We start from the raw sequence: 248 nt of genomic DNA on the forward strand, positions 1-248 counted from the left end.
CCAGCTCCCTGGGCACAAAGACTCGTCTGTCTGCTCGGAAGGCAGCTGAGGTGTCTCCCCTGCAGCAGCCTTTGCTCTGGGGAACAGGGAGATGGAGGGAAGGATGTGGGGGATCCAAAGGGGCTAAGGGCCTCTGGTGCTTCTTAAGGAGCTGACAGTCACAGGGCCACTGGAATAGGTGTATGCTCCAGGTAGCATGGCGGTAATAGGGAAGCAAAAGGTGGTGACATCGCAGATAAGCAGAGGGG

This window comes from Rhinopithecus roxellana, chromosome 13 (genome assembly GCF_007565055.1).
Source record: "Rhinopithecus roxellana isolate Shanxi Qingling chromosome 13, ASM756505v1, whole genome shotgun sequence".
Lineage (NCBI taxonomy): Eukaryota > Metazoa > Chordata > Mammalia > Primates > Cercopithecidae > Rhinopithecus > Rhinopithecus roxellana.